Source organism: Pan troglodytes, chromosome X (genome assembly GCF_028858775.2).
Source record: "Pan troglodytes isolate AG18354 chromosome X, NHGRI_mPanTro3-v2.0_pri, whole genome shotgun sequence".
Taxonomy (NCBI): Eukaryota; Metazoa; Chordata; class Mammalia; order Primates; family Hominidae; genus Pan; species Pan troglodytes.
In genome coordinates, this window is record NC_072421.2 from 24,593,522 (window position 1) to 24,618,576 (window position 25,055).

Genomic DNA, 25,055 nt, shown 5'->3' on the forward strand with positions numbered 1-25,055 from the left:
ATCTTCTGTCACCCCTTGTCACTTCCATACACATCTTCTGATCAATCACTCTCAAACATTTGATGAAGACTTCAACACCTGGGCCAGGCATGGTGGCTCACACCTGTAATCCCAGCACTTTGGGAGGCTGAGGCAGGCGGATCACTTGAGATCAGGAGTTCAAGACCAGCCTGGGCAACATGGTAAAACCCTGTCTCTACTAAAAATACAAAAATTAAAGGCCGGGCGTGGTGGCTCATGCCTGTAATCCCAACACTTTGGGAGGCCGAGATGGGTGGATCACCTAAGGTCAGGAGTTTGAGACCAGCCTGGCCAACATGGTGAAACCCCATCTCTACTAAAAATATAAAAATTAACCAGGCGTGGTGGCGGGCATCTGTAATCCCAGCTACTCGGGAGGCTGAGGCAGGAGAATCGCTTGAACCTGGGAGGCGGAGGTTGCAGTGAGCTGAGATTGCACCACTGCACTCCAGCCTGGGCGACAAGAGTGAAACTCCGTCTCAAAATAAATAAAATAAAATACAAAACAAATACAAAAATTAGCCGCACATGGTAGCGGGCGCCTGTAGTCCTAGCTACTCCGGAGGCTGAGACAGGAGAAATCTCCTGAACCCAGGAGGCGGAGGTCACAATGAGCCAAGACTGCACCACTGCACTCCAGCCTGGGCGACAGAGAGAGGTTCCATTTTCAAAAAAAAAAAAAAAAAAAAAAAAGCCGGGCTCAGTGGCTCACGCCCGTAATCCCAACACTTTGGGAGGCTGAGGAGGGTGTATCACCTGAGGTCAGGAGTTCAAGACCAGCCTGGCCAACATGGAGAAACCTCCTCTCTACTAAAAATACCAAAATTAGCCGAGCGTGGTGGCTGGCATGTGTAATCCCAGCTACTTGGGAGGCTGAGGCAGGAGAATCGCTGGAACAAGACTTCAACACCTGGCTAAGTCATCTTTCACACCTCTTCAATGTTCACATAAGATCAGCCATCCAAAAACTGTAAGTCAAAACTCCCTGACCATCTCAACTCCTACAACCTCCCCACTTATTCCATTGCAAACCCTACTCCCACCCCACTTGGACCTGTTCCTGATCCAAAACTGGTCTACATCTGAAATCTAAACTGTCAACTTCCTACTTAACCTTCCTACTCTCTTTTCACTTGGTCTATCATCTCCTAACTTAACCTCTGTCCTTCTCCAGCTTAGACCTTACCATATCAGAGCAACCACTTTCTTACCAGGGCCTTCATTTCCCTTAACTCTCTGCCTGTCCTCCATCCCTGCCCTGCTAAACAAAAACTATGCCAACTGGTCCTTTAATCTTGGGCCAATCTTCAGTGCCTCTCAGCAGTTTCGTCCACCGAACAGTTGTGAGGCATTCCCTGCTGGTATAACACTGATGCACTATCAAAGATGTTCCCAAACTAAGGACAGCAGATATGGACCAATCTCTGGGATACTACAGCCATTTTTAAGCATTTTCTAGAATACCTCATGACTTGGAATCATATGTTGCAGCTATTTTCTAGAACACAACCTACAAACCACACTAGCCTAAAAGAGCACTAAGGATGTGGCAGCCAACATCTACGGCTCTGAATTTCTGCCAGTGACACTGCTGGGACCCAATCTCCCAAGTTCTGTCCTTCCCCTGGTTAGGTATTTATATGGACCCCGAGCCCTCCAGAGAAGCAGCGGGCACTGCAGTCAACTGCTGTCACTTGCTCTACACCTCCTTCTTTAGGGAGGCTGTCACTGCCAGTGTCACCACTCTGTCAATGCCTTCCCATTTCATTTACTAAAAGGAAGAGCCTTTGTGTGTGCCAGGTACTGTGTTAGGTATGGAGATGAGTGCCATTTGGGAATCCCTCTGTACTCTGGGTTTGGCTGAGCCCTCAGTTGCCAAGAAGGAAAAGGTGGCATCTATGTACACACTAAAAAGACGCCACTTCTCCACTCTCATGAATAAACTATCACTAGATTTACTACTTTGTTTCATCAATATGTTGTCCATGATACCCTTTATTCAACTTCCTGACAGATTAACCCATTTATTCAATAGTTATCCCAGCCCAAAGTCATCTCAAAAAAAAAAAAGAAAAAAGAAAAAAGAAAAACCCTTGTTAATAAATAAGAAAAGGCAGGCATGGTGGCTCATGCCTATAATCCCAGCACTTCGGGAGGCTGAGGTAGGAGGACTGCTTGAGGCCAGAAGCTTGGGACCAGCCTCAGCAACATAGTGAGACACTGTCTCTTAAAAAAAAAAAAAAAGGGCTAGGCGCCGTGGCTCACGCCTGTGAGCCTCCCAGCACTTTGGGACACCAAGGTAGGCGGATCACGAAGTCAGGAGTTCCAGGCCAGCGTGGCCAACATGGTGAAACCCCATCTCTACCAAAAATACAAAAATTAGCCAAGCATGGTGGCGCATGCCTGTAACCCTAACTACTTGGGAGGCTGAGGCACGAGAATTGCTTGAACCTGGGAGCTGGAGGTTGCAGTGAGCCAAGATTGTGCCACTGCACTCCAGCCTGGGCAACAGGGCAAGACTCTGTCTCAAAAAAAAAAAATCAGCTGGGCATGGTGGCTCACATCTGTAGTCCCGGCTACTCGGGAGGCTGAGGTGAGAGAATCACCTGAGCCCAGGAAGTTGAGGCTGCAGTGAGCCATGATTATGCCACTGCATTCCAGCCTGGATGACACAGTGAGACCCTGTCTCAAAAAAAGAAAAAAAGAAAAAGTCTAAAAGGATAGAATGCCAAAAACATTAAAAACGGTAGAGTAGGCCAGGTGCGGTGGCTCACGCCTGTAATCCCAGCATTTTGGGAGACCAAGGTAGGCGGATTGCTTGAGGTCAGGGTTCAAGACCAGCCTGGCCAACATGGCAAAACCTTGTCTCTACTAAAAATACAAAAATTAGCTGGGTGTGATGGCAGGTACCTGTAATCCCAGCTACTCAGGTGGGGGGAGGCTGAGGCAGGGGAACTGCTTGAACCTGGGAGGTGGAGGTTGCAGTGAGCTGAGATCGTGCCACTGCACTCCAGCCTGGATGACAGAGGAAGACCCTGTCTCAAAAAAATAAAAAATAAAAAATGGTAGAGTATCAGGTAGTTTTACTTTTATCCCTTCCTATTTGCTAATCTGTGTTTTCTAATCTATTTCCAATGAAAGTGTATTACTGCTTTTAAAAAAGTTTATAAAAATCTCTTTAAAAGGCCCTAATTGGTCCAATTCAGAGGTTACATCCTAGTCCCCATTTCCCTGGATCCTTCTGTAGCATAAATTATGCTCAGCTCATCACACTCTCAGCTCTATGACACTGTGCTCCTGATTCTCTTCCTAGTCCTGGGCTGCTCATTTCTCAATCTCCTTCATGGGCTCACTTTTCTTGAGCTACCTTTCAACATCGGTATTCCCTAGGATTCTGTTCTTGCCTCTTTTCTCATCTAAACACTGTGTCTCCCTAAATGAGCTCACCTAATCCATGGTTTCTACTTATATGTACTTTCACCAATACCTGGATAATCTCTGTCAAGATCTCCATCCTTACTCCAGTCCATATATATGTGTAATCAACTGCCTAGGAGACACTTCTGGGTGCTCCATTTTGGTATGATCCCATTTTGACATCTCAAAATCAACATGTCTAAACAATCAGTTCTATTCTGCCCCCACATCAGCTTTTTCAGCATTCTCTATCTTCTCAAGAGGCATCTGAGGTGCCTCTTTCTTCCCTTCTGTCCCCTAACCTACCTTTAAGTCCTATTGATTCTACCACATTAAAGGTTCACTTATCTAAGACAGCAAAGTATATAAAAGATGAAATTAATAACAAATTTTTATTAGTACTCCATTAATCGAAAGCTGTATCATTTCATTTGGAAAGGGAGAACACAAGAGGTCTATCTATAATTTGGAAAAAATATATATTCTGGAAACTAATCAATGCTTGGCAAAACAACTTTACTAATACATTTAAGATAAAAGTAAGCTACAAGTTTGGTCTTGTTCATCTGAATTATTGATTTAGTTTTTAAAGACAGGGTCTTGCTATGTTCCCCAGGCTGGAGTGCAGTAGCTATTCACAGGCATGATCATAGTACACAACAGTCTAGAACTGCTGGGCTCAAGCAATCCTCCTACCTTAATCTCCTGAGGAGGCACACCACTGCACCCAGCTTAAAAAAAATTTTTTTTTTTTGAGACAGAGTCTCACTCTGTTGCCCAGGCTGGAATGCAGTGGTGCGATCTCTGCTCACTGCAACCTCCACCTTCTGGGTTCAAGTGATTCTCCTACCTCAGCCTGCCAAGTAGCTGGGATTAGAGATACACGCCACCAGACTCGGCTAATTTTTTTTTATTTTTAGTAGAGAAGGAGTTTCCTCATGTTGGCCAGCTGGTCTTGAACTCCTGACCTCGAGAGATCTGCCTGCCTCGGCCTCCCAAAGTGCTGGGATTACAGGCGTAAGCCACCACACCCAGGCTTGAATTATTTTTAAAGGTAAAATTAATGAGCTTAGAATTTTCCTACATACACAAATGCATACTGGGAACAAAAGGAATCTCGTACAGTGTAGTGTTTGAATAACCATTCTAAGAAGGCTATCAACATCACACTAATTATCAGTTTTCAAAATATTTAGAATAGGGCTGGGTGTGGGGCTCACACCTGTAATCCCACACTTTGGGAGGCCAAGGCGGGAGGATTGCTTGAGCCCAGGAGTTTGAGACAAGCCTAAGCAACATAGCGAGTCCCCATCTCTAAAAAAAAGTAGTAATAATAGAAAAAAACAATTAGAATTAAAAACAACAAATTAAACTGGATGAAAATTTTGATACTATATGTTTTTTTTCAGGATCATTATGGTCACCAACAATCATTCTGCCTTGTCAAGCTGTACTGGTCTGCAGGGAGCAGTGGCTTGTGCCTGTAATCCAAACAACTCAGGAGGCTGAGGCAGAAGGAGCACTTGAAAGACCAGCCTGAGAAACACAGACCCCATCTCTAACAAAATTAAAAAAAAAAAAAAATCAGCTGGGCATGGTAGCATGCACCTACAGTCTCAGCTACTCAAGAGGCTGAGGCAGGAATTTCAGGCTACAGTAAGCCATGATCATGCCACTGCTCTCCAGCCTGGGCAGTAGAACAAGACCCCAACTCTGAAAGAAAAGATTTATTGGTCACATTTAATGAAGATTTAATAATAGAAGGCTGGAAATTAGTGTTCATATACTTGAGAGTAAACTGCTTTGTTTCATTAATCTGTTATTTTGACAATGCCTAAAAATACCACACTTCACTTCATGTCAAAGTCACCCTCTCTATTCAACAGTTAATCATTACCTGAAAAGGTCTAAAACAGCTAATATTCACGTTTCTGAAAAATACTCCATCTAAAGGAAATTTATAAAAGGAGAAACTATGCTTTCTCAAAAAAACAAAACAAACAAACAAAAAAAAAACAATTAAGGTTCCAGATACTTACTATGATGGAAATATTATAAGGCAGAGAAGCAGTGGGGGAAAAAAGAGGAGGAGGAGGAGGAGGAGAATTGGTAAACTGTGAGTCAGACGACCCCAAAGACATATGTAAAGACAGCTCCTGTCTGAGTACACAGCACTCTCCTCTGGGCACCCAGCCTGCTGAGAGGGATTCCTAGCAGGCAGCCTCCCACTCTGTGATCCTGGCCACAGTCACTCGTGGTCATACAGGAGTGGGAAATATGAATCAAGATGAACAGAAACTTAGCAAAGGCGAGGGAAAGAGAAACAAAGATAAAAAGAGAGAGACGTGTATTGACTGTGTATGACGGGAACTGGAACATGTCAAAGAGCAACTGTGGGCACCCACTTCTGTCTGCCATGTGGGCTGAAGATCAGAGAAAGGCAGTCAACTGAGAAAGAATAAAGCCAAAAGGAGGACAGGCAGTGCTCCTGAACGCCTCGTTCTCCCAGTTGCTAAGCCCAGTTCTATGTCTGCCCTTGGGTTCTGAGAGAACCTTACATTCTTAGAATAAATTCTTCCTCTTTACTACCTTAGGTTGATTTTTCCTACTTATAACCAAGGGTCCTAACAGTTTTAGAACAGAAATATCTGTAAGTTACTCAAATTTCCTTGGCCTTCTCTCTGCATCTGTAAAAACAAGAGCACTAGACATGATCTCTAAAATATTTTTAGTCCTAAAATTCTCATTCTTTTTATATGATTTTGTAAATATGCAACACACTAAATACACATGCCAGTTAAATAAACTATAGCTACTTTTGAAGTCTCAGCAACGCATTTGTGAAGTTTACCTGATCTAAACAGACTTTTAAAACTCATCTGCGATAACCGAGACATATGCAGTAACTTATTTTCTACCTAAAAAGCTTAGTGCATTTATCAATAAGACTAACAACTTTAGAGGAGCAGCAGTACTTTACACTTTTATGGTAAGCATGTATTAAGTAGAAAACAGTGAAACACTCAGTGATTAAGTGACCAACATGATAGAGTCTCTAGATGGTAGTAGTAAGTAAGGGTATAGGTCTGGCGTCAGATGCCTAGGTTTGAAGCGTGGTTCTACCTCTTATTAGCTCTGTGATATTGGGGCAAGCTACTCAGCCTCTCTGTGCTCTAAAATGTAAAATCTGGACACGGTGGCTCACGCCCATAATCCCAACAGTCTGGGAGGCCGAGGTGGGCAGATCACCTGAGGTCAGGAGTTCCAGACCAGCCTGGCCAATGTGGTGGAACCCCGTCTCTACTACAAATACAAAAATTAGCCGGTCATGGTAGCTGGCACCTGTAATCCCAGCTACTTGGGAGGCTGAGGCAGGAGAATCGCTTGAACCTGGGAGACGGAGGTTGCAGTAAGCCGAGATCGGGCCGCTGCACTCCAGCCTGGGCAACAAGAGTGAAACTCCGTCTCAAATTAATTAATTAGTTAATTAATTTAAAAAGTGTAAAATCTAAAACTTTTAAATTGGGGTACTTCAGGCCAGGGACGGTGGCTCACGCTTGTAATCTCAGCACTTTGGGAGGCCAAGGCGGGCAGATCATGAGGTCAGATCGAGACCATCCCGGCTAACATGGTGAAACCCCGTCTCTACTAGAAATACAAAAAATTAGCTGGGCGTGGTGGCAGGAGCCTGTAGTCCCAGCTACTTGGGAGGCTGAGGCAGGAGAATGGCGTGAACCCGGAAGGCAGAGCTTGCAGTGAGCCAAGATGGTGCCACTGCACTCCAGCCTGGGCGACAGAGCGAGACTCTGTCTCAAAAAAAAAAAAAAAAAAAAAAAAAAAAAAAAAGGGGGGGGTATACTTGGCCAGGTGCAGTGGCTCATGCCTGTAATCCCAGCATATTGGGAGGCCGAGGCAGGTGGATCACTTGAGGTCAGGAGTTCGAGACCAGCTGGCCAACATGGCAAAACCCCATCTCTACTACAAATAAAAAAAAAATTGGCTAGGTGTTGTGGCTCACGCCTGTAATCCCAGCTAGTCGGGAGGTTGAGGTGGGAGAATCGCTTGAACCCAGGAGGCGGAGATTGCAGTGAGCAGAGATGGCACCACTGCACTCCAGCCTGGGCAAAAGAGTGAGATCATGTCTCAAAAAAAAAAAATTGGGGTACTAATATTAATAGAACCTACCTTACAGGTTGCTGCGATAATTAAGTAAGTTAATGGATGTAAAGCACTTAGTACAGTGCATGGACCTTAAGTACACTGTAACATTAAGGCTTATTATCATGACCCTTCGTGTGGTACTACTACAGCCAAAATAGTAAGCCTGATCTAGTTAACTTTGAAGAAACCCCCCAGCCCACCTTCTGAGTATAGTTTCTCAAGACTCAGGACCCAGGTCAACTCTAACTCCACAGATGAAGACAGTAATAATGTCCACGGGTGAACTGACTTTTTATTCAAGGTCACAGAACTAGTAGCTAGAAATAAAGTTAAGACTAGATTCTAGCCTGCGCAACATATCAAAACCCCGTCTCTACAAAAATTAGCTGGGCGTGGTAGTGTGTGCCTGTAGTCTCAGCTACTTGGGAGACCGAGGCAGGAAGATTGCTTGAGCCCAGGAGGCAGAGGTTGCAGTGAGCTGAGATGGCGCCATTGTACTCCAGCCTGGGCAACAAACTAAGAGCCTGTCTCAAAAAAAAAAAAAAAAAAAATTAGATTCTATTTGCAAAAAATACAAAATAGTGTGGTCGGAAAGAGCAAAACCTCTGAAATCAGAGTGCTTACTGTGTGACCTACAGAAATTTTGTTAACTTCCTATCTTGGTTTCCATCCATACATTACTAATAATCATCATCATCTTATTATCAAGTTAGGGTGGTGAATAAATGAATTAACATAAGTGAGAACCCTCAGTCTCCTCTCTACCTACCCCATGCCTCCCTAGGGTTTATCATAATGCAGATTTATAACAGATCGGAGTCAGGCGCAGTGGCTCATGTCTGTAATCCCACCACTTTGGGAGGCCGAGATGGGCATATCGCTTGAGCTCGGGAGTTCGAGGCCAGCATGGGCAATGTGGCAAAACCCCATCTCTACTAAAAACACAAAAATTAGTCAGACGTGGTGGTGTGTGACTGTAGTCCCAGCTACTCAGGAGGCTGAGGTCAGAGGATAAACTGAGCCTGGGAGGCCGAGGCTGCAATGAGCTATAATCCACCACTGAACTTCAGCCTGGGCAACAGAGTGAGACCATGTCCCCCCCCCCCAAAAAAAAAAAATTGTGTACATAATTCTTTAACTGGTTACAGCGGCCTCATGCCTGTAATCCCAACATTTTGGGAGGCAAGGCACGAGGATCACTTGATCCAGTTCAAGACCAGCCTGGGCAATGTGGCCAGACCTCTTCCCTACAAAAAATTTTTTTTAAATAGCAGAGCTTGGTGGCGTGCTCCTGTGGCCCCAGCTACTTGGGAGGCTGAGGCAGGAAAATCGCTTGCGCTGAGGATGTCGAGGCTGCAGTGAACCACGATGAAGCCACTGCATTCCAGTCTGGGCAACAGAACAAGGCCCTGTCTCTAAAAAGAAATCTAAGTACAGAATTATATCAGTTTAAGGAAGAAAACTATTATAAGAACTACTTTGCAATGGCAGAGACAGCCGCGGCAGCAGTAGCGTGCTCAACAAGAAGTGCGTAGCCCCACTCTCCCAAAAGAAAAAAACGAATCATTGTAAAACACAAAAACCTTAAATAAGAACTCTTTAAATGAGTGCTGGAGGAAAAATTTAAGAGGCTTTGAGGAAAAACATTTACTGACAAAATGTTCAATGTACAAAAATTCTGTATCCTTACTTTTCATATATAGGTTTATCAACACTTTATACATGGCCTTCAGAATTTCAAATAGTAGGTTTTTTTTTTTTTCAAGAGGGAAACCAATTAGACAAAATGACAAGGCATACTTATACTACCAGGAAAGAAATACTGAAGAACGTGTCTTGTTTCGTAAACTTGGTACTGACTAAATAAAAGAAAGCCTCACATTTTTGTGCCTAAGAATGATTTAGTATAGGGATTCTCAAAGCATGATCTGGGGACAAGTGAATCCAGTTGTCCTAAAAGATCCCAGTCCCCACTAAAGGGGCTTCCCAATGTCAAAATTATTATCCAAATAATTTTTTTAAAGTTATTGGTCAGCCGGGCACAGTGGCTCACATCCGTGATCCTAGCACCTTGGGAGGTAGAGGTGGGCTGATCACTTGAGCTCAGGAGTTCAAAACCAGCCTGGTCAATATGGTGAAACCCTATCTCTACTAAAAAATACAAAACTTAGCCAGGGGTGGTGGCATGTGCATCTGATTCCAGCTACTCAGGAGGGTGAGGCAGGAGAATTGCTTGAACTCAGGAGGCAGAGGTTGCAGTGAGCCAAGATTGCGCCACCATACTCCAGCCTGGGCGACAGAGCAAGACTCCTTCTCAAAATAAATACATAAATAAAGAATAGTTATTTGTCTTTTTCACTTTCATTCTGTTTTCTAGAGGTTTACACATGGTATGTGATATTGCAACAGACTGAATGCAGAAGCTGATGAGAAGCCCATTGGCTTTTATTAAGCCAGATATTAAAGAGATATGCAAAAATTTAAAACAATGCCACTCTTTTCACCAAGTTCTTAACTGTTTTAGAAAAGTTATTTTTCATAAAAAAAAGTTATTTAGGTTACCATGTAATAGAATTAATTTTTATTTGTTTATTTATTTTTTGAGACAGTCTCACTCTGCACCCAGGCTGGAGTACAGTGGCATGATCTCTGCAACCTCTGCTCCGGGGTTCAAGCGATTCTCCTGCCTCAGCCTCCTGAGTAGCTGGGATTACAGGAGCCCACCACCACGCCCGGCTCATTTTTTTCTTTTTAGTAGAGACGGAGTTTCACCATGTTGCCCAGGCTGGTCTCGAACTCCTGGCCTCAAGCGATCCACCCGCCTCGGCCTCTCAAAGTGCTGGGATTACAGGTGTGAGCCACCAAGCCCGGCCCCCACTAATTTTTAAGAGTACAAATAAGTACAAAGAAGTCCTGAGACCACAGGCTTGAGAACAACTGAAAGTATAAGAGATAAGTGACAACACGCGCACACACACACACACACACACACGTGCACGCACAAACCTCAACCTCTTCCTACCTCTGCCCTGGAAGACTATTACTGCTATTTATATCACAGAATTTTTGAACACTTCAAACTCTCTAGTGACCAGTAAAAAAAGAAGTTTGGTGGAGGTAAAACTGGACAGGAAATTAAAGGCAAAGAAATTAAATGCTTCCTTTTCAGTTATAAGGCTGCCATTCTGATGTGAAGGCAAAATTATAGGCAATTAATTAAAAGACATTTCAAAATTAACCTCTATGTTTATGCCATAAGCAATAATTTATTGCTTTCACATTCCTTCCACAGCTGCTTGAAAATTCATACAAAAGCTTAAGGTATTCAATGCAAAAGCTAGATTCTCAGAGGTTGATATAATATACTTACCCTCAATGAAAAATTTAAATGATTTCATACTATCTTCATCCCCAAACTGTTCTCCTACCAAAATTGATGCCTATGCAGAAAATGCCACAGTTGCATATCGAAAAGAGAATGCAAAGGCTTACTACGGATAAAAACAGAATTAATTTCTGAGTCATAACATTTCTCACTTCTGTAACCCATAAAGTAAAAAATGTAAATTTGACAATCTCAAAGCAGCCAACTTCTCAACATACCAATATAAAACAAAAGACAAATTTAAAGACAGACTTTTAAGCTCTATTAGCGGTCACTTTACTCTCAATACACTACTCAAATTGAAAACTCACTTTAATATGGGAGGAGACGTTGTGTAAGTTAACTTTAATTTGTTTAATACTGGAAATTCTTTCTTGTCATCAAAATATTTTTATAACTCAGGACCAAATTGCAAATGACCATTTAACTAAGCTATTAGGACGGCCCTGGGTCCTCCAGCCTCCAGACTGGCACCAAATTACTTCACTTTTCAGGTATGTTTAGCATTTCGTCATCCTATAATACAAGAAGCCTTATAAGAAAAAAAAACCCTGCTTGAATGCTATTTTTCATCAGAAGACTTTAATTTAATGCTTCTCTGCTTATTCCACACTATGACTAAAAGTAGTCCAAGAGTGATGTCATGGAAAACAGCTTCCCTAGCCTTTAGAGATGGGATCCAGTGAGAATTCTAGGAAAAGCCTCTATTGGGGAATAAAACCCCAAATCTTCTAAGTTCTATTCTAACATGAAATCACAAATACTGTAATGTTAGCCTTTTAGTTCCTCATAAGAATTATACAACCAAACTAAATATTTTGGAAAGTCTTGCTGTTATGATACAGATTTCCTGCAAATCATTAGTCTATAATATATATCATTAACTAAATTCAAAGATCTTATCAGAGACAAAGGGTATTTTTTTATCCATTCTTACATGTTTCAGTGATTGAGCCTGATGAGCTTTAAGGGTCTTACGTTAAAAACAGAAAACCTGACAACATATTTTGCCTTTCCTAATTTCTTATTTCCAAAGTTAAAATTTCAAATTCTGAAAAGGCCTTCCACTTTTGGACCAGCAGCAATACAACATATACCGTTGGCAGAGATGAACTATGAGAGCCTTTCCAATGATTCTTAAAATGGCAATAATAATAATCTTATATTACTATCTCCCTTGGTGCCGCTGTTCCTTGAAAACCAGCTACACTCCCAACTTAAGGCCTCTCTACACCCTGTTCCCCCTGCCTGGATCACACTATCCCCAGATATATATGGTTCCCTTAGGGTCTTTGGTGTCATTTCAGTGAGGCCTTCCTCAAACACCCTCTTTTAAAGTTGCAAAACCCCATCTGCCCCATCAACCTGACAATCCCCATACCCCTCCACTTTATTATTCTCTGCAGTATATTAAATGGCAATACAGGCTATCCATTTTACTTAGTTTCCTTTCTGCTTCAATTTGTCGGTTTTGCTTCACTGACTGTTGCATCTCCAGCACCTAAAACAGTGCTTGGCACATAATAAGTGCTTAATAAATATTTGTTGGAAAGACAGATAAATTTAATTCTTGCAACCTTCCATGTTTTGTATCCATCCCTGACTTAAAGATGAGAACATCAAAGCTCACAGAGGTTAAGTAACTTGCCCAAGGCTATAATTATTAGTAAGTTGTGAAGTTGGGGTCTGCCTGACTTCAGAGCCTCCCCTATTAAACACTGTTCTACAATGCCTCACCCATGGCTCTATCTTTCATTTCTCTTCAATAAAAAAAAAAAAAAGCACCACATGAGCTATAGCACTCCAATTCAGAGAAAATAGATGCTAATAAAGTAATCCACCTCCTCTAAGCTAAAGATTCATTCTCCTCACAGTTAACATTATTCACTCTCAAAACATTTGCACTGGGAAAGGCCAGGCTTGACAACAGGCCACCTACATCATTTGCGGGGACTCTTGTTCAAAATCAGGGAAAAATGTTGTTAAAAGGCTGGGCGATGGCCGGGCGCGGTGGCTCATGTCTGTAATCCCAGCACTTTGGGAGACCGAGGCGGGCGGATCACTTGAAGTCAGTCGAGACCAGCCAGGCTAACATGGTGAAACCCCGTGTCTACTAAAAATACAAAAATTAGTCAAGCATGGTGACGCGCATCTGTAATCCCAGCTACTCGGGAGGCTGAGGCAGGAGAATCACTTGAACCCGGGAGGCGGAGGTTGCAGTGAGCCGAGATCGCGCCACTGCACTCCAGCCTGGGAGACAGAGCAAGACTGTGTCTCAAAAGATAAAAAAAAAAAAAAAGAAAAAAAAAAAAGAAAAAAAAGGCTGGGCACGGCGGCTCCCGCCAGTAATTACAGCGCTTTGGGAAGCCAAGGCGGGTAGATCACTTGAGTCCAGGAGTTCGAGACCAGCCTGGCCAACATGGTGAAACCCCGTCTCTACTAAAAATACAAAAATTAGCCGGGCGTGGTGGCGAGCGCCTATAATCCCAGCTACTTAGTAGGCTGAGGCCCAAGAATCGCTTGAGGCCGGGAGGTGGAGGTTCCAATGAGCGGGCCGGGAGGTGGAGGTTCCTCTCCAATGAGCGGGGATCGCACCACTCCACTCCAGCCTGGGCGACGACAGAACAAGACTCTTGTCTTAAAAAAAAAAAAAAAAAAAAGTCGTTAAAGGTAATAAAATGTAAAGCTCTTTCAAAACTTTCTTCCGTATCTCTCAACTGTTTCGCGGTTTTTTTTTTTTTGAGACGGAGTTTTGCTCTCGTCGCCCAGGCTGGAGTGCAGTGCCGCCATCTTGGATTACCGCAACTTCTGCCTACCGGGTTCCAGCGATTCTCCCGCCTCAGCCTCCAGAGTAGCTGGGAATAGAGTAGCTGGGATTACAGGCGCCCGCCACCACGCCCGGCTAACTTTGTATTTTTAGTAGAGACGGGGTTTTCTCCACGTTGGTTAGGCTGGTCTCAAACTCCCGACCCTCAGGTGATCCGCCCGCCTCGGCCTCCCAAAGTGCTGGGATTACAGGCCTGAGCCACCGCTCCCGGCTCTCACCGTGTTTTTTAAATTTGATGTTTAATGTCGTTCTGAGTAAAGGAAAATTAAAAATTTAAATTAGCATGAATTTTACCATTCACCCTTATACCGTACAATCCCAGTTTTACATGCAGATTATTAAACCAAGTGTGGGGCCCTTCTGAACATCCATGAAGCCAAGCCTGCCCTGATCAAGGTTAGGTTTCTGAGATAACCCGACTCGAGGTAGAGAGAAGGTCAAACCTTGAAATCCCCAATAAAGCAATGATTTGTCAAAATTTTATCAAGATTAGTGATAAATCCAATCTATAAAACCAGCCACTTTGAAGTAGGCTCTTCCTTTTACTATGTAAATCCTGCCCAACTTCTATTATTTTGCCTTTTTACAAAACACAAAAGCATACTCTGAAAGACAACTGGTATTGGACTAGAGGATTATAAATTTAATAAAACATCTAACTACTCAAAACCATTTGTTAGCTAAAAATAACAATATACCCAAAAATGCTTCTCTTTTCACTTTTTGTGGACCATTTAAGCCAAACCATACTATATTTTTGATATGCCAAGTAAAAATGATCCATACTGATCTGCTACACATATAAATCCTGGCAAAATAAATTTAATTTTCAAACCACAAATATTTACTATCTTATTCTTTCCCCAAATTAATCAGCAATGAAGAGTGCAAGTTAACATCCTCTACCACTGATAAACTGTGACTCTAAGCACCTACTACGTGTTGTGATTAAAAATGAGAATAAAATTATATAATTAATTAAGTGCTAAAAAGTTGAAATGTTCTATACATTTCTAGATCTATTAAGGATTACTGAAACATGAATGCACTGATAAGCTCTTCAAAACCAATTTTCAAATTAGTAGAAGTATTCAAGCATCCTGCTCCCTAGATATGAAAAACAGGCATTAAAATTAGGGCATATATGTCTGCAAAGCATTTTCTAAATTACCACTTAATCAGATTAACAAAGGCAAACAAATTCGGAAAATAGAAAAGACTAACAAATGTAAGGTGTTAAATACTTGGAGTAAGAAAAGGGGCCTAAAGCGGCCTAGAACGATGAAAAGCAAAGCCCCTACGGTAACGTTACATTTGAATTAAAGAATACCGTTATTTAAATAAGCAGTTAGCACTTCGTAGGAGGAAGGCCAAGCAACGTGACTATTACAGATCTATGGATTCACAGCACTGCTTTACTATTATTCCGTACTTATTTGCTTATATTTATAATATAGAAATAAAGAGGCAGCAACAGTTAGCCACTACATTAACCACTCTACCAAAGGTTACTTAAAAAACGGCCTTGCATTCTTACAACACTCTACAGTTAAGGATTATTTTCACATATATGACCTCATATAGTCCTCTCAACCCTGCGATGTTGGTAGTACCGACTATATTTCATAGATAAGAAACCGAGGCTCGGTACGCGATTTTTTCTCAGAGTCACCCAAGTCGAACCCAGACCTTCCGATTCCTAGTTTTATGCCTCGCATTTTGCATAGTTCTATTTCAGGCATAAATTGAATTGTTAAAGGGAAGGAACGGGCTAGGCAAAAAATAATCATGGTACCTGCAGCTGTGTGCTGCAAAAAATGGCTGAATTATGCTTCTTCCTTTTTCTTTCTCGCTGTCTCTGGAAAAAAAAAAATTACATTTCAAACAATTTAAGTAAACTCGAAGACAAACGAGGTCCCGGCGTCTACCAAATGTTTGACTCGGGTCCGTGCAGAGAGGGCCGGCGAATTCGTGCCTAGCTCGGGGCCGCGGGCGAAGCCCGGGCTCCGCAGGCCGGCGGCCAGGGGCGGCTACGTACCTCGGGGGGTCCTGTCCAGCCTCTAGTGGACGGCAGTCTGCATCAGGAAGAACCGGGCCAGCGGGCCGATGGGTGGGCGGTCGGGCGCCGGGACGGCACTCGGCAGGCTCCTCGGACGTCTACGAGCAGCCGCTCCCGGCACGAGCCGGGTCGCTCCGGCGGGGCACGAGCGTGCTCGCCTGCAGCCCCCTCTGGATAAGTCCTGGGAAAGAAGACAGCGCTGAGTCGAGAAACCAGACAGTCGGGCTCCGCACGAGGCGGCGCGGCGTCGGGGCCCGGACCGACCTTGCCAACGCCGGGGGCCTCGCAGCACCCGACGGGGCTCGGCGGGAGGGCCGACTGGGGCCGCGGGCGGGGAAAAGGGCTGGGGGGCAGCAGGCAGAGACAGAAGCACCAGCTGAGGCAGCGTCGAGGACGGCGTCTCTGGGCTTCTGCCCCGAAGCGCGCCGAGCCTCGGGATCACCCACGCCGGGGGTGGAGGAAGGCGGGAAAGGGGCGGGGAAGGGGCGGGGCGTGCGGGGCCACGAGCCGGGGGCCGCTCCGGGCCGCGCGCCCCCTGCGGGCCGCGGGAGCCGCCCGGGGCCCGCCCAGGGAGGCGGGGCTGGCCGGCAGGGGGCCCCGTGCGCTGTCGTCTTGACGCGGAAGCCCGCCACGCTGGGAGAGAGGGCGGAGGGTGGGAAGCCGTTGGGGGCGGGGAGCTGGCCCGGGAGGCCCCCCCCTCGGCCCCTGCTGGCGCCCCGAGGGGGCCAGCCCGTGGCCTGGCGGGTGTTTACCTTCCCCCTGGTCGAGCGCCAATGCCGCCATCTTTCAGCCCAAAACGCGTCACTTCCGGCGCCACGGGAGCGGGAGCGGGTGTGGGAACGGGGGGGAAGGGGGGGCGGGGAAGGCTGTCCCGCGCCTGCGGCGCCCCGCGTCCCGGCTGCCGGCCCGCCACGCCAGCGGTTTCCCACCGAGGAAAACAGGCGGCCGGGCGTCGCGGCCCCGGACTGGGCCCGACGCAGCTTCCCCCGCGGCGCCGCCGTCGGGGCTGAGGACACTCAGCTGTCCTCGTCCCCTTGCAGCGGTCTCTCTCCGCCTGCACGAGCGATGGGCCCTGAGCCACTGCGGTGCGCCCACCCTCGACAAGTTGAGGGCTAGGAAGCCAGGAAAGTGTCTTTTTGCATCTTGGCCACGGTGGGGGTGGGGGAATCGGGGACAACGTGGAGGGAGCTTTTCTATAGCTACCTGTTATAAAAGTGACTAGATCTGCGCCAAATGACATCATTTTTTGTAAGGCAACTTGCAGTGGACTATTGCGTCACTGTCCACTTGGCTTACTGCACAACAATTACACGTTTCAGAAATCGATTTCCCAAGGGTGGGAAAATTCATAAAAAATTGCATGTCTGCACCACCCGGAGATAATGCCGGATTTAAAAAAGCTGTTCTGTCTCTACTTGCGTCAAAATAATCAAGAACGAACATTCAGAGGGCAGTGATTTTTGTTGTTGGTTTTTTATAGAATTCTAGCTAGTACTTTTTAAATATTACCTTTTCTTGACAAGAATATAAAACTAGACTATAGGACTGTTTTGTAAATTTATTATGGCATCTCTTTCTGGGAAAAGTGTAGATGACGGAAATACACAGTTGGAAGCCCGTGGATCTACAATTAACCTTAAATTAGGGCATCCATTGCCCATAGCAGATCCTAAACTGAGGTATTTCGGCTTCCCCCACCCCCACCCCCCGCCGCCATTTTCTCTCTAGACCAATATCCCGATGAACTTTCCGTGAGAGGTGTCGCTAAAAGCGATAATTATGTCTTTCTAGCAAACTTGAACATGCCATCTTTCCCAAGAGGCCAAAATAGCACACGGTGTACTGTTTTGCTGAAGTAGACTACTTCGTGGGAGAGATAACAGAATCACTTCAATCTTTTGGAAATACGCTTCCTTATTCCGATTTAAACTATAACAAGCTTTAAAAAAACTGTAAGACACTGAAATTCTCAAGTTGTTCACACTTTCTTTCCATCTTTTCCAATAGCTCCTTTAAGATATTTCTGTTCATTATTTAAAAATCCCTGCTTGCCATATTTGTATCTATTACTACATGACAAATTACCCCAGAATTTCACATTAAAACATTTTTAAAATTAAATCATAAAATAAACTTTAAAAATGCATACATTCCACTTCTGAATATTTAAATGTTCATGCATTATTCCCGAACATCTAAACGCTGAGTTTGGATTTTTGTACATTAACTAACATTTTAAGCTATACATTACTATGTGGCACTGACCTGTCTAAAGAGAGGCTTCTGTTCTTGATTCAAGCAAGAGTTGAAACGTTTCTGCGCTCTGTGTACCAGGTATAAATGTAGTAAGTGATGTCATAAGCCATTCTGTGATCACCATGCTCCCCGTCCCTCCTTATTTTGACATTGCAAGGTCTCATGTGGAATTTCAAATGTGCTTTTTTGGATATTTATGTAGTTTTAAAACTGGGCTGTGTCTTTCAATCAATCTATACGTTTACTATATGAACCCCTCCCCAAGTTATCTTCAATCAATGATGCCTCTTTCACTCTTATTTCTTATTTTTATGTTATTATTATTATTATTATTTTTGAGACAGTCTCACTCTCGGCCAGGCTGGAGGGCAGAGGCATGATCTCAGCTCACTGCAGCCTTGACCTCCCGGGCTCAAGCAATCCTTCCACCTCAGCCTCCCGAATAGCTAGGACCACAGACGTGCCCCACCATGCTCGGCTAACTTTTCTTTTCTTGTTTTTGTTTGTTTGTTTGTTTTGTTTTTGTTTGCTTGTTTTTTTCTGAGATGGAGTCTGTCGCTCAGGCTGGGGTGCAGTGGATCTCGGCTGACTGCAACCTCCGCCTCCCGGGTTCAAGCGATTATCCTGCCTCAGCCTCCCGAGTAGCTGGGATTACAGGCGCTCGCCACCGTGCCCAGCTAACTTTTGTATTTTTAGTAGAGACGGGGTTTCACTGTGTTGGCTAGGCTGGTCTCAAACCCCCGACCTCATGATCGCCCGCCTCGGCCTCCCAAAGTGCTGGGATTACAAGCGTGAGCCACTACACTCCAGCTCAGGCAACAGAGCAAAACTCCGTCTCAAAAAAAAAAAAAAGAAAAGAAAATATATTTTAACTTTCCCCACCAATTTCTGGACTGTAATGGGAGTTGTTAAATACCTTGAGAGTATCCTTTCACACTGGTAGAGTCCCACAGAGGTAGATGGAAGCTGTCTTTTCTTAGCCCTCTAGCCTAAGTATTTGAGAATACACATTCCTCAATAGCTATTTATTTAGCAGCTAGCGAGGTCGGAAGCATGCTAGAAGCTTGGGCCTGGGAGTGCTGGTGGAGTTGGAATGAGGTTCTTCCCCAGGGGTTCTGAGGATTTAGGATACTGCATACCCTCCTCCTCCCTCTTGTTTTTGTTTTTTAAGAAATTGAGGCCAGGCGTGGTGGCTGACGCCTGTAATTCCAGCACTTTGGGAGGCCGAGGCGGAAGGATCATTAGAGGTCAGGAGTTGGAAACCAGCCCGACGAACATAGTGAAACCCCGTCTCTATTAAAAATACAAAAAATTAGCTGGCATGGTGGTGCGGGCCTGCGGTCCCAGCTACTCAGGAGGCTGAGGTAGGAGTATGGCTTGAGCCCAGGAGGCAGAGGTTGCAGTGAGTCGAGATTGCACCACTGCACTCCAGCCTGGACAACGGAACTAGACGCTGTCTCAAAAAAAAAAAGAAAAGAAAAGTTGAGGCTTTTCAGAAATTCCCAGTCTGCGGTAGTTGTCTTGGTAATCACTTTTCTTTTTACTTTTTTTTTTTTTTTTTTTTTTTTGAGACAGAGTCTCCCTCTATCATCCAGGCTGGAGTGCAGTGGCGTGATTGGCTCACTGCAACCTCTGCCTCCCAGGTTCAAGTGATTCTCCTGCCTCAGCCTCCCAAGTAGCTGGGACTACAGGCACACACCACCACGCCCGGCTAAATTTTGTAACTTTAGTAGAGATGGGTTTTCCCATGTTGGCCAGGCTGGTCTCGAACTCCTGACCTCAAGTAATCCATCCACCTCAGCCTCCCAAAGTGCTGGGATTACAGGCGTGATCAACCGCACCCAGCCACCCCATGATCTTTCCACTGTACCATGTAATTACATTAACATAGTAAATTATCTTCACATAGTTGTATTTTTATTCCTACTTAATTCCACAAATTGTTGGTTTGCAATCTACTATACTATTTATTTATTCATTCCATAAGTATGTGTAAGTGCCTAGTACATGCCAAGTCTTGTTCTACCCACTGGGGATCCATCAGTGAATAAAACATATGAAAACTCTAGCCCTTGTACGGATTACATGTGTCAGGTAATAAAATAAATAAGCAAATTATGTGGCCTGTTAGAATGTGGTAAATGTGGCTGGGTGCGGTGGCTCACGCCTGTAATCCCAGCACTTTGAGAGGCTGAGGTGGGTGGATTACTTGAGGTCAGGAGTTCGAGACCAGCCTGGCCAACATGGGAAACCCCATCTCTACTAAAAATACGAAGAAATTAGCCAGGCGTGGTGGCACATGCCTGTAATCCCAGCTATTTGGGAGGTTGAAGCAGGAGAAGTGCTTGAACCCGGGAGACTGGGCGAAAGAGGGAGACTCTGCCTCAAAAAAAATATATATTATTTTCATAGAAGTTTTAATGACTTATGAAATTGTTTCTAATATAATCTTATGTGAAAATGCAGGACAAAAAAAGTATAATTGCACTGATCGCAGTAACACTGAACCCTCAGAGGTAGTTTTCTGTTGACTCCTTATTTTCCTGAGTATGGGTCACACTTTGCTGTTTCTTTGTACATCCTGTTTCTTTTAGATAATATGTTGTAGCAACTCTGGACTCTGTATTAACCCACTCCCAATCCAGGTGGTGGTAGAGTTTGCTATTTTTAGATTTGTTGTTTGTGTGGTGGTCAGCCTGGACTAATTCTGTGGCGTCTATTCCCCAAATTGGGATGTGATAAATGCTATGGAAAATAACAGAGCTGGGGAAGGGTGTTCCAGTTTTAACTGGGATGATCAAAGTAGGAGGTATCATTTGAGCCTTGCCTTCAATGAAATTAGGGACCAGAGTGTATAAAACCTGGTAGGCAATTGTAAGATCTTTGGCCTGTGAGAAATTGGGAACCACTGGAAGCTTTCGTGAAGAGGACCAATATGATTTGACACTCAGGCTGCTATGTAAATAACAGAATTTAGGTGGACTAGGGCAGAAGCAGGGAGATGGGTTAGGAGACTATTCCGATAATGGAATGGAATGGAATAGAATGGAATGGAGGCTACAGTGGAGATGGTGAGAAGTGCTTAGACTTTGCAAATATTCTGGAGGAAGAGCCAACAGGATTTCCTGGAGGTAGGGATAAAGGAAAAGAGAGGAGTCATGGATAACATCAAGGTTTTCCGTCCTGAGCAACTGGAAGGATGGAATTGTCATTTCCTGACATTGCAAAGACCTCAGGAGGATCAGTTTTGAAGGGAGTGGGGAGGAAGGAAAAGCTGCAAGGACTGGGCCCAGAGGTGTGCCTGGGCCAGGGAGCCATCCTGGAGAACAGAGGGAACTGGTTCTAGGAGATCAGACAAGAGTGTGGAATGCTACAAGCTAGAGAGAAAGTTACTGGAAGTTGCTAAACATTCACTATCAATAAAAGATGCAATGAATATTGCCATTTTAATGGAATATATTTACCTTGAAACATGGTGTAGACAATGCCCCCTTGTAGATGAAAACCTTAAAAAGAAAGTTATCATCTTTGTGCTCCTTATGAACCAATGAAAAATAACATTATGCTTCAGCTTCAGTTATGAGATTATCAAGGTACAGTGAGGACTGGGCTTTGCGGCGCAGCAATGTGAGGGAGTCATCCGGGAGAAGATACGGGACTGTCAAGGAGACAGAGAAGGAGTAGCCAGTGAGATAAGAGTAAGACAAAGAGTGTGCTATGCTAAGCCAGATAGAAAAGTACTGTAATTGCTAAACATCCACTATCAATGAAAGATGAAACGAATGTCACCATTTTAACTAAATCTATTTACTGTGAAATGCAACGTAGACAATGCCTCTTAGTAAATGAAAATGTTAAAAGGAGTAACATACCCCCTTTCCCAAAATTAATCATTAAAAAAAAGTTTTTTTAAGAGATGAGGTATCCCTCTGTAGCCCAGGTTGGAGTGCAATGGTGCGATCATAGTGATCATAGCTTACTGCAGCTTCGAACTCCTGAGCTCGAGGGATCCTCCTGCCTCCGTCTCCTGAGTAGCTCAAAATACAGGCTTGAGCCACTGTGCCCAGCAAAATTAATCACTTTTAAGTTCTTTATGAACCAATGAAAAATAACACTATGCTTAGAAGCCTCAAGATACGAGCCACATATTTGTTTTTTTGTTTTTTTTTTTTTGTTTTTTTGTTTTTTTTTTGAGATGGAGTGTCGCTCTTGTTGCCCAGGCTGGAGTGCAATGGTGTAGTCTTGGCTCACTGCAACCTCCGCCTCCTGGGTTCAAGCGATTCTCTTGCCTCAGCCTCCCAAGTAGCTGGGATTACAGGCACCCACCACCACGCCCGGCTTATTTTTTGTATTTTTAGTAGAGACAGGGTTTCACCACGTTGGCCAAGCTGGTCTCGAACTCCTGACCTCAGGTGATCCGCCCGCCTTGGCTTCCCAAAGTGCTGGGATTACAGGCGTGAGCCACCGCACCCAGCCCAAGCTACATATTCTTAAGTACTGCATTTCAGTAGATGTGTACCCAAACATGCACACATTCTAAGTGTGAGTGCCAGAGTTGAGGTGAGTAGCAGGAATAAAGAGCTGCTACATGGTGTTGTATGACTAAAGAAGTGGAAAAAGAAAGAAAAAAAACCCTCCAGTAACTACTGTTGCCAGCAGCACAACTTCAGGGTTTGGGGACTGTGGTTAAGGATAGAGACAAGATTGAATGTAGGCTCTGAGGTTATTTATTGATTCTAAAACTAAGTTCTTAAAAAATGCAGTGATGGCCGGGTGCGGTGGCTGACGCCTGTAATCCTAGCAGTTTGGGAGGCTGAAGCAGGCGGATCATGAGGTCAGCAGTTCAAGACCAGCCTGGCCAACATGGTGAAACCCCGTCTCTATTAAAAATACAAAAATTAGCCAGGTGTGGTGGCGGGCACCAGTAAACCCAGCTACTCAGGAGGCTGAGGCAGGAGAATCGCTTGAACACACAAGGCAGAGATTGCAGTGAGCTGAGATCATGCCATTGCACTTCACCCTGGGCGACAGAGCGACACTCCATCTAAAAACAAAAAACAAAAAACAAAAAAACTTGGTGGCTCACGCTTGTAATCCCAGCACTTTGGGAGGCAGAGGCGGGCGGATCACTTGAGGTCAGGAGTTCAAGACTAGCCTGGCGAACATGGTGAAACCCCGTTTCTACTAAAATTACAAAAAAATTGGCCAGGCGTGGTGGCAGGCACCTGTAATCCCAGCTACTCGGGAGGCTGAGGCAGGAGAATTGCTTGAACCCAGGAAGCGGAGGTTGCGGTGAATCGAGATCACACCATTGCACTCCAGCCTGGGCGACAGAGCAAGACTCCGTCTCAAAAAAAATTTAAATTAAAATTAAAAAAACTAAAAAACAGGCTGGGTGCAGTGGCTCACATTTGTAATCCTAGCACTTTGGGAGGCTGAGGGGGGCGAATGGCTTGAGCCTAGGAGTTTGAGACAAGCCTGGCAACATGGGGAGACCCCATCTCTACAAGAAATACAAAAATTAGCCGAGCATGGTGCTGTGAACTTGTGGTTCCAGCTACCCAGGAGGCTGAAGTGGGAGGATTGCTTGAGCCCGGGAGGTCAAGGCTGCAGTGAGCCGTGATTGCACCACTGTACTCCAGCCTAGGTGACAGAGTGAGACTCGGTCTCAAAAAACAAAACAAAACAAAACAAATAAATAACCTAGTGATCACAAAACTATCTCTAAGACAGAATTTCTTTCTAGATACAGGGCAGAGAGGGACTTTAGGTAAGTCAATTCTGGCCTCCTCAGCTTTGTGTGTGGGTAGTGGAAGAGAAAGCAGGGGTATAGTTTCACACATAGACGTCTGGGCATAGGCCTGGACAAAAGGAGGGGTGAATTTCATGCTGTCTTAGGGACTTGGAAGAAGAGGCAGCACTGTCTTGGTGAGGGAGGTGAGAATGTTAAGCGTAGGTGAGGCAGGATAGTCCTCTGGGATTGGAGGTTTTTTTGTTTGTTTGTTTGTTTGGTTTTTTTTTTGAGACCGAGTCTCACTCTGTCGCCCAGGCTGGAGTGCAATGGCGCGATCTCAGCTCACTGCAAGCTCCGCCTCCCGGGTTCACGCCATTCTCCTGCCTCAGCCTCCCGAGTAGCTGGCTGGGACTACAGGTGCCCGCCACCGCGCCCGACTAATTTTTTTTTTTTTTTTTTTTGTATTTTTAGTAGAGACGGGGTTTCACCGTGTTAGCCAGGATGGTCTCTATCTCCTGACCTCGTGATCCACCCGCCTCGGGCCTCCCAAAGTGCTAGGATTACAGAAGTGAGCCACCGCGCCCGGCCAGAGATGTCAATATTGTCAAGATGATAGTTCTTCCCAATTGATCTACAGACTCAAAACAATTCCTATTAAAAATCCAGCAGGATGGCCGGGCAGGATGGCCGGGCACGGTGGCTCACGCCTGTAATCCCAACACTTTGGGAGGCCGAGGCGGGCGGATCACGAGGTCAGGAGATCAAGAACATCTGGCTAACACGGTGAAACTCCGTCTCTACTAAAAATACAAAAAATTAGCCGGGCGTGGTGGCTGGTGCCTGTAGTCCCAGCTACTCGGGAGGCTGAGGCAGGAGAATGGCGTGAACCCGGGAGGCGGAGCTTGCAGTGAGCCGAGATCGCACCACTGCACTCCAGCCTGGGCGACAGAGCGAGACTCCGTCTCAAAAAAAAAAAAAAAAAAAAAAACCCAGCAGGAGAGCAGGGTAAAACTTAATTTGGTGTTATGGCACATGCCTGTAGTCCCAGCTACTCAGAAGGCTAAGGCGGGAGGATCCCTTAAACCCTGGAGTTCAAGGCCAGCCTGGGGGGAACATAGCGTGACCCTGTCTTAAAAATTAAATGGGTACAGGGTTTCAGTTTTGCAAGATGAAAAGGTTCTAGAGATCGGTTGCA

At 44.9% G+C, this 25,055-nt stretch overlaps 1 protein-coding gene across 3 annotated transcripts in view; it reads right to left on the bottom strand.

Moving 5' to 3' along the window:
* KLHL15 (kelch like family member 15) overlaps positions 1-18,217 on the bottom strand; it is a 42,560-nt gene extending 24,343 nt beyond the window's left edge. The window contains exons 1-3 of one of the 3 annotated variants that reach the window (XM_016943822.4): positions 18,136-18,182; positions 15,850-16,051; positions 15,607-15,669 (exon numbers count right to left, since the gene is read on the bottom strand). The gene's annotated coding sequence lies outside the window, so the exon portion shown is untranslated. Of the gene's footprint in view, positions 1-15,606; positions 15,670-15,849; positions 16,052-16,622; positions 16,810-18,135 lie in introns of those variants that run through there. The other 2 variants (XM_054677048.2, XM_016943821.3) reach the window with 2 other exon arrangements.
* Positions 18,218-25,055: the final 6,838 nt, after the last annotated feature.